Source organism: Macaca mulatta, chromosome 6, assembly GCF_049350105.2.
Source record: "Macaca mulatta isolate MMU2019108-1 chromosome 6, T2T-MMU8v2.0, whole genome shotgun sequence".
Lineage (NCBI taxonomy): Eukaryota > Metazoa > Chordata > Mammalia > Primates > Cercopithecidae > Macaca > Macaca mulatta.
The window spans coordinates 155,449,315-155,464,211 of record NC_133411.1 but is presented as its reverse complement, the minus strand read 5'-3'; the positions used below and the strand labels follow the sequence as shown (position 1 = coordinate 155,464,211).

Below are 14,897 nucleotides of genomic sequence, written 5' to 3'. Positions count from 1 at the left end.
ATACATAGGAAAACTGAGTAAGGAAACAAATCCATAAGCAAAATTCTATTGACATGTGGACAACGCTGGCTTCAGAGGATTATGAACTCTAAATAGTAAATATTATTCAGATGTTAGTCAAATCAGAATCAGGATTGCTAAAAGATTTGACACATGGGCTTTGACACTTGTGCTTGACCATATCTTACGTTTGATCACAGTACTTTAATTTATTACTTCATTATTATTATTATTCAAAGCTTACTCTGCTATAATGTCCTGTGGTCCTATGCGAGGCAAAACTATTTCTCTCTTGTTCCCTACTGCACCCTCAGTGTTAGCCCAGTATCTGGATGCTAGTGAGTGCTCAACAAAATAGTTGCTGAGTGAGTTACCAAAAACTCTACGAAATGATTATGCCCATTTTGAAGCTAAGGGAACTGATGCTCAGAGAAGCCAGTGTCTTGCCTAAGGACACACAAATAGAGAGACAAGATTTCAACCTGAAGTCCATACTTTTTTTTTCTTAGATGCAGTCTCATTCTGTGGCCCAGAGTGGAGTACATTAGCACAGTCTCAGCTAACTGCAACCTCCAACTGCTAACTGAACTAACCTCCACTCACTAACCTCCACTTGCTAACTGCACTAACTTCCACCTGCTAACCTCCACTCAGCTAACTGCAATCTCCACAAGGGATTCTCCTGCCTCAACCTCCTGAGTAGCTGGGATTACAGGTGTGTGCCACCACACCCAGCTAATTTTTGTATTTTTAATAGAGACAGGGTTTTGCCTTGTTGGCCAGGCTAGTCCCAAACTCCTGACCTCAGGTGATCTGCCTGCCTCAGTCTCCCAAAGTGCTGGGATTACAGGTGTGAGCCACCATGCCCAGTTTGAATTCCACACTCTTGATCACTCATCTATAAAGGCTTACAGTTCATCCATGCAATTACCATATCACAGTAACTTTCTGCATTTTTAAACTGGACTTGAATGGGCCCAAGTCTCTTAAACCAAAGCCTTTCCATTAGTGTACCAATTCCAGGTCTTACAGGTATCTGCTTGCTAAACGAGCTTGTTCCAAGAAAGCTGGGAAAGAGGAGTATCGATGATAACCAAGGCCTATATTTATGTCAGCTACCCCTCTGTACCCTTCTCTTAGGTAAAGGAAGGAAGAGCATTGACAAATTCACTTAGGACTCACTCGAGGAATCTCCCCTAGATGCCAAATGGTTCTTGAAATTGTCACCACCATTCTGAAAAGATCTGGGCCTTCACTTGACCAAATCTCAACTGGACATTTCAATTCCTTGGCATAAGATAAAAAATAAATCCATAAAACATCTGCAAGGGAAGCATTAGACAGTTTGTGCCAGAGATCTGGGAAGTTGTGTGCTCGAAAAATATTTGCATATAGAAATAGGAGTAGGCTGGCAGAGAGTGTAAATGTGATGGGAACTCTCTCAAAATACACTAGTGAGAATTGTGAAACTAGCGTATGACTTCTCCCCTCCATGTTCACAGCCACACATTCGGTCACCTCCCAGAGTCCCTGCACCTGGCATCAGAAGTCTTTTCATGACGTGTTTTCAGAAGAAATAGAATCAGTAGTGCTGGAAATCTCCCTATGTAGACCCATTTTCAGGTGTCCACTTGGCTCAGCCCTTAACCGTGTTTCCCCCGCCCCCACAAGGACACACCCCTAGCTGCCATGTTTTTATTCTTTGCCCCCACCTAGTGGCCATAGCTGCATAGACCAGAGTATTATAAAAGACCATTGAGCAAAGCCTGAATCACACTTGCAGGCTAAAAGATTACCATTCCGTTTGGTCTGGTTTCTTGTGGAGGGGTGTGGATCTGAGCATGAGGGGTAGCAATCCACACTTGCTGCGTAAACTGCAGTCATGCCTGCTTACAAGCCATCTGTTACCAGTCCACGAGGAATTAAGGACAGAAACTGAGAGTAAGGAAGCACTTAAGAACCTTTATAGCACTTCGACAGAATAATTTTATGTCTACGGAATCTAATAATAAAAAACCAGGGCTTGTTTTATTTCATTTTAGTATAACTCATTTTTACTGTGTTTTAGCACAAATAGTTTGCAAAACGCTGGGTTTTAGAGATGCAAAAGTAGATCTGCAGAGAGAAAAGGCAGAAGCAGATGTTTGTGAAAAAATTCTTATTTCCAGCCCATTCCTGGGGCCTGATGACATCCATTCCCTTCAGTTCCAAAAAAACATTCCTGAGTCCTTACAATGAACACCTCTTTTATTGCTTAAGCTTGCTCAGTGAATTTTATGGGCCTTGAAACTAGAATCCTAATGAATATACTTACACCAATCTCTGGCAGGGGCGGAGGGGAAAGCCCCAGTCGTCTTCATCCTAGTTTTCCCAAGAAGTTCTTCTAACCTGAGATTCCACCTCAAACCAATCCAAAACAATGATCACCTTTTGATTCTCATCCTTGCCTAGACCCTCAATTCTAAAATAAAATGGTTTTTTAATACAGGAATCATGGAGAAGAAAGAAAAATTACTGAAACAGTTAGGGGAGTTAGTCAGTAATTGTGTATGGAGAGACTACTCAGTGCTCTCCCTGAGTGGACAAGTATGAGCAGATGCACAAAGGCTTGCCATATGATGCTTGCATCATAGTGGGAGGGGAGAAACCACAAACAAATTTTTAAATAAGATAGTTTCAGAGAGTGATACATGCAAGGAAGGAAATCATATATGACAAGGAAACACAGACCAGCCACTCAAAACTACTAGATAAGACAAGAAGAAAGGCGAGGCAGAGAAGACAGCCTCATAATTATAATCAATGCCATTTATTAAGGGGTTAACTCTGTGCCTGGCACTGCTAAGTATTTTAAATACCCTCACAACAAACCTATGAGATAATGTTATTATCCCCATTTTATAGACGGACAAATAAGTTCCAAGAGGTTTCTAACTTGCCCAAGATAAGAGCTGGGAAGACATGAAGGAAGAGCATGAATCCAAATGCATCTTACTACAAAGCTCATCCCCTTAACCACCTGTAAAGAATAACAAACCAATAAGGTGAGTCTTTCTTTTGGTCACCCAGAAGCGTCTGGTTCAGACATTGTTGCTTCCTGGCAACAAATACATGTGCTCTTCTGAAAATCAAATACAAGGGCCCCCTGCTCAGTGAGGTCGGCCTGTATTTCTTAGTAGAAACTGAGAGTAGCCAACTGCTAAGGGCACATAAAAGCTATTTTTTGAGAAACCATCTCAGAACGGAAAAAGAAAGAAGGTTGAATCTTATGACATTATTTCCCCAAACAGTGGTGGGGAATTGTTGTAAAATGTCTCATAAAATCCCATCATATATACAAATGGCATGGACTTAAACAAGCTGAACAACGATTGAGTCATTGAATGTTTGGGCTGGATTTCCAACCGCCAGGAGAGCCCCAGGCACAGTTCTTTGTTTACAGGTGCTGAACAATCCATCACAACCCCTCCTTTTAAGCCCCGTCCTTCCTCTCCCTAGGCATGCCTCTCTCACCCTCCCTCTCATTCCCTTGATAGCTTAGGGTATGTGTTTTCTAATATCCGTTTCAGGTGACCAAAGTCATCTATCTTTCTGGACCTTATTTATAGGTAGGCAGATTCTAAATTTAGGCCTCTCTAACCAGCTCCAGGCAGACTGCTTGACGTCCAAGCAAAGAACAAAGATGAATGCAAGAGCACTGGGTGACTTAAGATGTGCAATAGATTTATGGAATGGCGGCTCTAGTCCAATTAAAAGAAATAAAACTTCCATTCTAATGCCACTACCCTAGAATTCACACAATCTAAAATAACTGTTATTGACTTTACCTATACTTTGTCTATGAAATAAAAGTATACTAGATCAATCAACATTTTCAAGTACTTTAGTAAAATTAACTCCCTGAAATTATATACATTCATCAAAGAGTCATATTTGGCCAGGTTTCACTAATAATAATATTAAGTACCCAATAAACATCAGCATGTATCAGATCTCATCAGATTAAGTTTTACCACAAGCCTGTGGCATAGATACCATTGTACCCACTTTAAAAAAAAAAAAAAGGGAAGAAAACTGAGGCTTGGCAATTAAGTTTGCTGTCCAAGGGCACAAAAACCAGGCAGACACATGATTCAAATCTGAATTCAGAACCATCAAGCATACCTCAAATACTGGAGCACTGGGCAAGGAAGCTGCAGAAGAAGTTGCTATGAAGGGGAGAGCATTCAATCAAGAGAATGTCAGAGTTCCCTTACATTAAACAAGGTCTCAATATTGGGTAGAACTCTAGAAATGGTTTGATATTCTCTTAAATTCCCCCATACACAAACACACTTCATTCAATAGCCCCTAATGTCTAAGAACGTGGGCTTTGGAGTTGGATAGTCCCAGTTTCTGCCATTTTACAGGTTGTGTGGCCTTTAGCAAATTATTTAACCCCTCTGAGTCTCATTGCCCTAATCATCTATCAAAGGGCAATAACAATTGAACCTGATTCCTAGAATGGTCATGAAGATTAAGTGAAACAGTATACATAAAGAACTTAGAACATGGTAAGAATTCAATAAATCATAGTTATTCAAATGACTGGCTTATCTGATTCTTATCACCAGCTGAGTATGGCAAAATATCAGGAGCTACCATGTAGTGTTTCATTTTAACAGGTGCAAGATTTCTTTATTCAAGTCAATAAAAACAACAGTAAAAGCAACAGCAGCAACACCAGCTACTTTACTTTTTATTGAGCATGTATCTGCCAGTTCCTATATGACATCTCTTAAAATATTCCTAAGTGCCCTAGGAAGTCAGTTTCCCATTTTACAAATAGGGAAAGTTAGCCTAAAAGATGTTAAGCAGCTTGCACAGCTCATGCAACCAAAGAGGACAGAACCAAGATCCTAAGCCTAGAGCTCCTAACCAGCATGCCACACATAGCCAGCATGCTACACATAACCAGCATGCTACACATAACCAACATATTATTCAATGAAACACTAGTCCCATGAGAGAATCTTCAGGGCAAAGGGGAAGGGGAGGCTCTGTGGTCATAGGAATATGAGAATGCCCTTGCCAGGAACACCACAATGGACACTAGCATAATAATTCTCCAAGAAGTCTTTCCATATTCCCTATAGGGACTAGCACAGGTTTGAGCACTCAGTAGGCTACCAATAAAAGGCTCTAAATAATGCCATCCCTGCTCAAAAATATTCAGCCCACAAAACAGAGAACCTAAGAAGAGAAAGCCTAGAGCATAGAAGAGATGAGAGGCTCATGGAGAGACATAGCTAATGAGAAAATCCTCAAGGCAGAAAAAGGCTGATATATTATGTGAGCCAAAATTGCCAGATTTTTCTAGATTTGAGGGTAGCCAAAACCTAAAACCTGTAAAACACCTAGGAGCCATCCTCAGTTTCCCTCACTCCATTCTTGCCCACACTGAATCCATGGGTGGATTCTCTCAGTACACATAGGACCTGGCACCAAATTCCAGAGCCTCCAGAAAAACTCACAACGCCATCTATTTATTGCCATCATACCACTGATAACTATCCTGGTCCAAGCCACCATCATCTCTCACTTTAACCACTGCAGGAGCCTCCAACTGCCCTTCCCGCTCCCATTCCTCCCCACAACTACAACCTAGTCCACACACAGCAGCTAGAGTGACCTTCCCACCACCACCATAAATCAAAATATGTCAAGCATCTACATAAAATCCTCCAGCTGTACTTAGAATACAATTCAAATTTCTTATGAACTCTTAGTTCTAGACTGCACACCTCTCTAATCATCTCACACCACACTTTCCTGCCACACTCTCTCCTTTCCTGTTTGTTGAACGACCCCGTCTCTTTATCATAACAGGCTTGAACTCACAGCTCCCTTGCCTGGAACACTCTTTCCCCAGATCTTCACATAACTGGCTCTTTCTTTACCTCCACTGTCATATCCTCAGAAGGGCCCTCCTTGACCTCCCATCCCACCCATCTTCCGTGGCATCATCACCCTCACAGCACCCACTGGTACCTGAAATGTCCCATGTGCCTGCCTTCCATCGTTCCCACTGAAATGCAGGCTTCAACAAGAGCAGAGGCTTCCTTCTGGTTCACAGCTGCTCCTCCGTAGCATGTAGTAGGCATGCAAGGAGCAAGGAGTATTTATTGAGTGAACAGATGGTTAGATGGTTCCTGTGTTGGTGCTTCTTTGAGCAAATGGAGTAAAGGGGTCACATCTAGTGGTAGGAAGGAAGACAGGGAGGCAGAGCAGCACCTGCCAGACCAGGCCTCCAGAAGAACCATCCACAGCACAGAGCCCTCCAGAGACACACATACCTCACCCACGAACCCTCAGAAACTCTGAAGAAGAGTTCGGTGTCCCTCCCACAAACTGTGGCATTAAAAAATAGGCAGCTTTATGAGGTGAGGGGACTCAGAGTTATGCAATCTAGATTTTCTTTTTTTTTTTTTTTAATTTATTTATTATTATTATACTTTAAGTTGTAGGGTCCATGTGCATAACGTGCAGGTTTGTTACATATGTATACTTGTGCCATGTTGGTGTGCTGCACCCATCAACTCGTCATTTACATCAGGTATAACTCCCAATGCAATCCCTCCCCCCGCCCCCCTCCCCATGATAGGCCCCGGTGTGTGATGTTCCCCTTCCCGAGTCCAAGTGATCTCATTGTTCAGTTCCCACCTATGAGTGAGAACATGCGGTGTTTGGTTTTCTGTTCTTGTGATAGTTTGCTAAGAATGATGGTTTCCAGCTGCATCCATGTCCCTACAAAGGACACGAACTCATCCTTTTTGATGGCTGCATAGTATTCCATGGTGTATATGTGCCACATTTTCTTAATCCAATCTGTCACTGATGGACATTTGGGTTGATTCCAAGTCTTTGCTATTGTGAATAGTGCTGCAATAAACATACGTGTGCATGTGTCTTTCTAGCAGCATAATTTATAATCCTTTGGGTATATACCCAGTAATGGGATGGCTGGGTCATATGGTACATCAAGTTCTAGATCCTTGAGGAATCGCCATACTGTTTTCCATAATGGTTGAACTAGTTTACAATCCCACCAACAGTGTAAAAGTATTCCTATTTCTCCACATCCTCTCCAGCACCTGTTGTTTCCTGACTTTTTAATGATTGCCATTCTAACTGGTGTGAGATGGTATCTCATTGTGGTTTTGATTTGCATTTCTCTGATGGCCAGTGATGATGAGCATTTTTTCATGTGTCTGTTGGCTGTATGAATGTCTTCTTTTGAGAAATGTCTGTTCATATCCTTTGCCCACTTTTTGATGGGGTTGTTTGTTTTTTTCTTGTAAATTTGTTTGAGTTCTTTGTAGGTTCTGGATATTAGCCCTTTGTCAGATGAGTAGATTGCAAAAATTTTCTCCCATTCTGTAGGTTGCCTGTTCACTCTGATGGTAGTTTCTTTTGCTGTGCAGAAGCTCTTTAGTTTAATGAGATCCCATTTGTCAATTTTGGCTTTTGCTGCCGTTGCTTTTGGTGTTTTAGACATGAAGTCTTTGCCCATGCCTATGTCCTGAATGGTACTACCTAGGTTTTCCTCTAGGATTTTTATGGTATTAGGTCTAACATTTAAGTCTCTAATCCATCTTGAATTAATTTTCGTATAAGGAGTAAGGAAAGGATCCAGTTTCAGCTTTCTACTTATGGCTAGCCAATTTTCCCAGCACCATTTATTAAATAGGGAATCCTTTCCCCATTTCTTGTTTCTCTCAGGTTTGTCAAAGATCAGATGGCTGTAGATGTGTGGTATTATTTCTGAGGACTCTGTTCTGTTCCATTGGTCTATATCTCTGTTTTGGTACAAGTACCATGCTGTTTTGGTTACAACATACCAGAATCTCTGGGACACATTTAAAGCAGTGTGTAGAGGGAAATGTATAGCACTAAATGCCCACAAGAGAAAGCAGGAAAGATCTAAAATTGACACTCTAAGATCTAATCGCAATTAAAAGAACTAGAGAAGCAAGAGCAAACACATTCAAAAGCTAGCAGAAGGCAAGAAATAACTAAGATCAGAGCAGAACTGAAGGAGATAGAGACACAAAAAACTCTCCAAAAAATCAATGAATCCAGGAGTTGGTTTTTTGAAAAGATCAACAAAATTGACAGACCACTAGCAAGACTAATAAAGAAGAAAAGAGAGAAGAATCAAATTGACGCAATTAAAAATGATAAAGGGGATATCACCACCGACCCCACAGAAATACAAACTACCATCAGAGAATACTATAAACACCTCTACGCAAATAAACTGGAAAATCTAGAAGAAATGGATAATTTCCTGGACACTTACACTCTTCCAAGACTAAACCAGGAAGAAGTTGAATCCCTGAATAGACCAATAGCAGGCTCTGAAATTGAGGCAATAATTAATAGCCTACCAACCAAAAAAAGTCCAGGACCAGATGGATTCACAGCTGAATTCTACCAGAGGTACAAGGAGGAGTTGGTACCATTCCTTCTGAAACTATTCCAATCAATAGAAAAAGAGGGAATCCTCCCTAACTCATTTTATGAGGCCAACATCATCCTGATACCAAAGCCTGGCAGAGACACAACAAAAAAAGAGAATTTTAGACCAATATCCCTGATGCACATCGATGCAAAAATCCTCAATAAAATACTGGCAAACCGGATTCAGCAACACATCAAAAAGCTTATCCACCATGATCAAGTGGGCTTCATCCCTGGGATGCAAGGCTGGTTCAACATTCGCAAATCAATAAACATAATCCAGCATATAAACAGAACCAAAGACAAGAACCACATGATTATCTCAATAGATGCAGAAAAGGCTTTTGACAAAATTCAACAGCCCTTCATGCTAAAAACGCTCAATAAATTCGGTATTGATGGAACGTACCTCAAAATAATAAGAGCTATTTATGACAAACCCACAGCCAATATCATACTGAATGGGCAAAAACTGGAAAAATTCCCTTTGAAAACTGGCACAAGACTGGGATGCCCTCTCTCACCACTCCTATTCAACATAGTGTTGGAAGTTCTGGCTAGGGCAATTAGGCAAGAGAAAGAAATCAAGGGTATTCAGTTAGGAAAAGAAGAAGTCAAATTGTCCCTGTTTGCAGATGACATGATTGTATATTTAGAAAACCCCATTGTCTCAGCCCAAAATCTCCTTAAGCTGATAAGCAACTTCAGCAAAGTCTCAGGATACAAAATTAATGTGCAAAAATCACAAGCATTCTTATACACCAGTAACAGACAAACAGAGAGCCAAATCAGGAATGAACTTCCATTCACAATTGCTTCAAAGAGAATAAAATACCTAGGAATCCAACTTACAAGGGATGTAAAGGACCTCTTCAAGGACAACTACAAACCACTGCTCAGTGAAATAAAAGAGGACACAAACAAATGGAAGAACATACCATGCTCATGGATAGGAAGAATCAATATTGTGAAAATGGCCATACTGCCCAAGGTAATTTATAGATTCAATGCCATCCCCATCAAGCTACCAATGAGTTTCTTCACAGAATTGGAAAAAACTGCTTTAAAGTTCATATGGAACCAAAAAAGAGCCCGCATTGCCAAGGCAATCCTAAGTCAAAAGAACAAAGCTGGAGGCATCACGCTACCTGACTTCAAACTATACTACAAGGCTACAGCAATCTAGATTTTCAAATTCACTCTTCACTACCTGCCACTGAGGTCAGTATAATCCCTAAATCACAAAATGAGGAAGGTCAGGCTTGGAGAGGTTGAGTCACTGCCTAGGGTAGAATCTGCGCCCTCCCACCAGATATAGAATATTAGAATCTGTCTGCCAACCATTCTAATATTTACCTTGTACCACTTGCCATGTCAATTGCCCACTTTTGGTATAATCTAGGGCTGTAGAAAATAGTTCATTGAGGAGTCAACTGAGAGAAAAATATATTTTTCACACATATCAAACTCAAGGTGATAGCAGAATTAAGAAGAAACGTAGAAGTACTGTGTTTACAGATTCATTTCACCCTTTTCCACCTCTATGCTTGATGGGGGCTGAGGCTGGGGATAAAACATCCCTAAGAGAAGGTCTGGCACTCGTGCATTCCAATGAGACCACCACAGAGGAGCCAGCACCGAATTCCAGAGCCACTAGGGAGTATGCTGGATTGGAATTTATAACCTTTAGTTTTCCTGACTCCTCTTAATGTGATTTTTCCCTGCAATGATATCTCTGAATGATGAATAATTGACATAATATTCAACACGTATAAAGATAGATGTGTTCACAAGGCTATCAATCTATCCATTTTAATGCTTCCTTTGCCCACAAACCTGATGGGCCTAGAGATGAATGGGGGAGGGGAGGTCCTGCAGAGCCTGGGAATGAAGACGATAGAATAGCCTCAAATTATAGTGTTTTCAGGATTGTTTTGGGGTGGGGGAGAAGAACTTTTGTTCAGTGGCACCTTGTTAAGACTCTCTGGGGAGTCACTAGCCAGGCAGAGAGGCAGATCCCAGTGATGAATGGACTTCTCAGACCTTTTTTTCTTAGTACCTTTTCTCAACCATAAAATGACTGAAAAAAAATAGATTTAGGAACAGACAAAAAGATACACACGGAGATGTATACATTCATATATGAATACATGCACACATACAGAGATACACACACACACACACACACACATACACACACACACATACACAAACAATCTGAGCCTGGCAAAAGCCTGCTTAATTTTTAGAAGGTCTGCTAATTTTAAAGACTGCTTGCTCCCTGTTTAGGTTAAAAAAAAAAAAGTAAAATGACCTGCAGGACAAGTTTTGTCTTTAGAATAAGAAAGATAGGGAGAATCTACTAAATTAGGGGGACATGGTATTTTCAGTGAATCTTGGGTAAATGTGAATAAATTTCCCAAAACTAAGTTTTGATGAATACTGGTAAGACCTCTTTTAATTCTCAGACATTGGCCGGGCACGGTGGCTCACACCTATAATCCTAGCACTTTGGAAAGCCAAGGAGGGCGGATTGCCTGAGCTCAGGAGTTTAAGACCAGCCTGGGCAACATGGTGAAACCTGATCTCTACTAAAATACAAAAAATTGGCCAGGCATGGCAGCGCATGCCTGTAGTCCCAGCTTCAGGAACCTAAGGCAGGAGAATTGCTTGAACCTGGGAGGCAGAGGTTGCAGTGAGCTGAGATTGTGCCACTACACTCCAGCCTGGGTGACAGAGCAAGACTTCATCTCAAAAAAAAAGAAAAAGAAAAGAATTATCAGACATTATAAGACCAACCCAAAGACAAGCATGTATTATAATGTTAGAAATTTCTCAGCTTGCTTTTATAAATAGAATCCCTTTTAACCCATTCGGTTAACAGTAATGGGAGGTAAGAAGTTAGCAGTGAGAACACTAATACATATGAATACAAGATGTTGAGGTTACTGTTACAATAATTATTCTGTTCTATAAACTTTAAAATTTCTAGTATACCTATAAAATCCATTCCCCCAAGTGGCCAATAGAATTCCAATTTCATGTTTCTAACTATTATATAATTTTGTCACTTGGCATTCTAGGATCTTGAACTTCTCAATTAGTCTCAAGGTGATCAAATTGCCTATCTTTTAAAATAATGATGAATGTGATATAGAGTCATCTAAAATAATTCCAAAACATTAAGAATCTTAGTCATTAGGACAGAATTGACAGATAACATTAACTGAACTCTTATTTGTGCCAGACACTGTGCTCACAGATTTACCTTCATTGTCCCATATAACCCTTACACCACCCCATGAAGGGTACTATTAACCTTACTTTACAAATGAAAAAAGTGAAGTTAAGAAATATTAAATTGTCCTGTACTAAGTAAGTGGCAGAACAGAGTTTGATCTTGCTCCCCATCTTATTCTATTTTCTGTGCTGTAATTGAATACTCAAGACTGAGTAATTTATAAATTTATACAGAAAAGAAATTTAGTTTTTACAGTTCTGGAGGCTGGGAAGTCCAAGTACACCATGCTGGCATCTGGTGAGGACCTTCTAGTTGCATCATAACATGGCAGAGGACATCACAGAACAAGAGGGCAAGAGTGTGTGTGTGTCAACTCAGGTCCCTCTTCCTGTCTTATAAAGCCACTAGGTCCATAATGGGGAGTTCCACCCTGATGAACTTATTTAATCCTAATTACCTCCCAAAGGCCCTACCTTCAATCAGCATAAGAATCTGGGGATTAAGTTTCCAATACATAAAATTTGGGGGACTCATTCAAATCATAGAACTCCCCTACCCACTGACATTCTGACAGTAAATGCTCTTAACAATTACATGATTGTGTATAAAATTTCTAAGTGATTGATATGGTTTGACCATGTCCCCACACAAATCTCATCTTGAATTGTAACTCCCATAGTCCCCAAGTATCATGGGAGGAACCTGGTGGGATGTGATTAAATTATGGAGCAGGACTTTCTTGCACCATTCTCATGATAGTGAATGAGTCTCACGAGATCTGATGGTTTTAAAAACGGGAATTTCCCTGCATAAGCTCTCTCTTCTCTTGTCTGCTGCCATGTGAGACATGGCTTTCACCTTCTGCCATAATTGTGAGGCCTCCCCAGCCAAGCAGAACTATAAGTCCAATAAATCTCTTTCTTTTGTAAATTGCCCAGTCTCCGGTATGTCTTTATCAGCAGTGTGAAACTGGACTAATACAGTAAATTGGTACCAGTAGAGAGGAGCGCTGCTAAAAGACACCTGAAAATGTGGAAGTGACTTTGAAACTGGGTAACAGGCAGAGGTTGGAACAGTTTGGAGGGCTCAGAAGAAGCTAGGAAAAGGTAGGAAAGTTTGGAATTCCCTAGAGACTTGTTGAATGACTTTGACCAAAATACTTATAATAATATAGACAATGAAATCCAGCCTGAGGTGGTCTCAGATGGATATGAGTAACTTGTTGGGAACTAGAGCAAAGGTGACTCTTGTTATGTTTTAACAAAGAGACTGATGGCATTTTGCCCCTGCCCTAGAGATTTGTGGAACTTTGAACTTGAGAAGATGATTTAGGGTATCCGGCGGAAGAAATTTCTAAGTGTCAAAGCATTCAAGATATTACTGGGATGCTGTTAAAGGCATTCAGTTTTATACAGGAAGTAGAATATAAAAGTTCTGAAAATTTGCAGCCTAACAATGCAATGGAAAAGAAAGTTCCATTTTCTGAGGAGAAATTCAAGCCTGCTGTAGAAATTTGGATAAGTAATGAGGAGTCAAATATTAATACCCAAGACAATGGGGAAAATTTCTCCAGGCCATGTCAGAGGTCTTCACAGCAGCCCCTCCCATCACAGGCCCGGAGACCTAGGAGAAAAAAAATGGTTTCATGGGCTGGGCCCAGAGTCCCTGTGCTGTGTGCAGCCTAGGGACTTGGTGCCCTGCATCCCAGCTGCTCCAGCTGTGGCTGCAAGGGGCCAATGTAGCACTCAGACCATGGCTTCAAGTGGTGCAAGCCTCAAGCCTTGGCAGCTTCCATATGGTGTTGAGCCTGCAAGTGCAGAGAAGTTAAGAATTGAGGTTTGGGAACCTCCGCCTAGATTTCAGAAGATGTATGGACATGCCTGCATGCCCAGGCAGAAGTTTGCTGCAGGGGCAGGGCCCTCGTGGAGAATCTCTGCTAGGGCAATGTGGAAGAGAAATGTGAGATCAGAACCTCCACACAGAGTACCTACTGGGGCACCACCTAGTGGAGCTGTGAGAACAGGGCCACTGTCCTCCAGACCCCAGAATGGTAGATCCACTGACAACCTGCACTGAGCACCTGGAAAAGCCGCAGACACTCAACGCCAGCCCACGAAAGCAGCTGGGAGGGAGGCTGTACCCTGCGAAGCCACAGGGGCAGAGCTGCCCAAGACTGTGGGAACGTACCTCTTGCATCAGCATGACCTGGATGTGAGACCTGGAGTCAAAGGGGAACATTTAGGAGTTTTAAGATTCGACTGCTCTACTAGATTTCAGACTTGCATGGGGCCTGTAGCCCTTTAATTTTAGCCAATTTCTCCCATTTGGAAGGGCTGTATTTACCTAATGCCTGGACCCCACTGTATCTAGGAAGTAACTAACTTGCTTTTGATTTTACGGGCTCATAATTATGTGGAAGGGGCTTGCCTTATCTCAGATGAGACATTGGACTGTGAACTTTTGAGTTAATGTTGACACGAGTTAAGACTTTGGGGGACTGTTGGGAAGGCATGATTGGATTTGAAATGTGAGGACATGAGATTTTGGAGGGGCCAGGGACAGAATGATACGGTTTGACTGTGTCCCCATACAAATCTCATCTTGAATTGTAACTGCCACAGTTCCCATGTGTCATGGGAGGAACCTAGTAGGAGATTATTGAATTATGGGGCAGGTCTTTCCTGTGCTGTTCTCATGATAGTGAATGAGTCTCATGAGACCTGATGGTTTTAAAAGTAGGAGTTTCCCTGCACAAGCTCTCTCTTTGCCTGCTGCCATCCAAGTAAGATGTGACTTGCCCTTCTTTGCCTTCCGCCATGATTGTGAGGCCATTTGGAACTGTAAGTCCATTAAACCTCTTTCTTTTGTAAGTTGCCCAGTCTTGGGTATGGGTTTATCAGCAGCATGAAAACAGACTAATACAGTGATCGAACTCAAATACATTATTTTGGGAGGAAATGGCAGAAGGAAATCATTCGTAAGCTGATTAAGTCTAACATGTGCCCTCAAAAAACTTGCAATTTACTTTTTTTAATTTAGAAAGACTTTTTTTAAAAAAAAAATTACAAACCCTTGTGTTGAGGGCTGACTTTCAATAGGACACAGCAAGGAAGCTGTTCTGCCACATACAAAACCCCAACCCAGAAGTAGGTCA

The 14,897-nt window shown here is 41.3% G+C and overlaps 1 long non-coding RNA gene across 1 annotated transcript in view; it reads right to left on the bottom strand.

Annotated features, from left to right (window-relative positions):
- Positions 1 to 4,407, bottom strand: part of LOC144329574 (uncharacterized) — a 60,985-nt gene extending 56,578 nt beyond the window's left edge. The window contains exon 1 of the long non-coding RNA XR_013394940.1: positions 4,165 to 4,407. This is a non-coding gene — a long non-coding RNA (uncharacterized LOC144329574). The remainder of the gene's footprint in view (positions 1 to 4,164) is intronic.
- Positions 4,408 to 14,897: the final 10,490 nt, after the last annotated feature.